Source organism: Arvicola amphibius, chromosome 8, assembly GCF_903992535.2.
Source record: "Arvicola amphibius chromosome 8, mArvAmp1.2, whole genome shotgun sequence".
Taxonomy (NCBI): Eukaryota; Metazoa; Chordata; class Mammalia; order Rodentia; family Cricetidae; genus Arvicola; species Arvicola amphibius.
The window spans coordinates 33,951,191-33,952,417 of NC_052054.1; the positions used below are offsets into that span (position 1 = coordinate 33,951,191).

General features: G+C 44.3%; 1 non-coding gene across 1 annotated transcript; it reads left to right on the plus strand.

Moving 5' to 3' along the window:
* The first annotated feature begins 362 nt into the window (after positions 1 to 362).
* Positions 363 to 469, plus strand: LOC119822115. Its single transcript, XR_005286707.1, has one exon. It is a non-coding gene; the product is annotated as a U6 spliceosomal RNA (small nuclear RNA).
* The last annotated feature ends 758 nt before the right edge of the window (positions 470 to 1,227 follow it).

Below are 1,227 nucleotides of genomic sequence, written 5' to 3' on the forward strand. Positions count from 1 at the left end.
GAAATATTACTACCAGAAATCTAAAACCACATTGTACCAAGAGACCTAATACAGAGTGGATGTTTAATACTCACAGGGAAATGAATGCAGGCTGGTGAGACCCAATGAGTTTCCTGTGACTTGTAGCTGGCTATTGCAGTTAAAGGAGATATTTAATATGGGAACTGTTACGAGCTTCTTATACACTCCCTTTCTCCTGGGAGTCATCTCAGAATATAAAAGAGAGTGGGTAACGAAAGAAGCGGCATTCTCTTTTCTTCTGGTCCTGAAGATTGAGCTCAGTCTGGTGACTTGATGAGCACACAATCTACCACTGAGCTGCAGCCCCATCCCAAACCCACATTTTAAAAATAAAACTGGGAGTGCTCACTTTGGCAGCACATATACTAAAATTGGAATGATACAGAGAAGATTAGCATGGACCCTGCACAAGGATGACACACAAATTCGTGAAGCGTTCGTATTTTTAATGGATGAAGAAAGTGTGGAATATATACATGTTAGAGTACTACTCAGCGGTAAAAAACAATGACATCTTGAATTTTGCATGCAAATGGATGGAAATAGAAAACACTATTATGAGTGAGGTAACCCAGACCCAAAAAGATGAACATGGGATGTACTCACTCATAATCGGTTTCTAGCCATAATTAAAGGACATCGAGCCTATAAATTTGGGATCCTTGAGAAGATAATAAGAAGGTGAACTCCCAAAAAAAGATATAGTAATCCTCCTGGATATTGGAAGTAGACACGATCGCCAGGCAAAATTGGGAACTTGAGGGTTGGGCGAGACTGGGCCAAGGGAAGATGGGGAGAGAAAAGTGTGAAGGGGAGAATGGGGGGAGCTCGGAGGAATGGGATGCTTGGGATACAGGAAGGGTGGATATGGGAGCAGGGAAGCATATATCTTAATTTAAGGAGCCACCTGAGGGTTGTCAAGAGACTTGACCCTAGAGGGGTTCCCAGGTTTCCAGGGAGACACCCCCAGTTAGTTCCTTGGGCAGCTGAGGAGAGGGAGCCTGAAAAGGCCAGTTCCTATAGCCATACTGATGAATTTCTTGCATATCACCATAGAACCTCCACCTGACAATAGATGAAGAAAATGACTGAGCCCCACATTGGAGCACTGGACTGAGCTCCCAAGGTCCTGATGAGGAGCAGAAGGAGAGAGAACATGAGAAAGAAAGTCAGGAACGTGAGGGGTGCGTTCACTCATGGAGACGG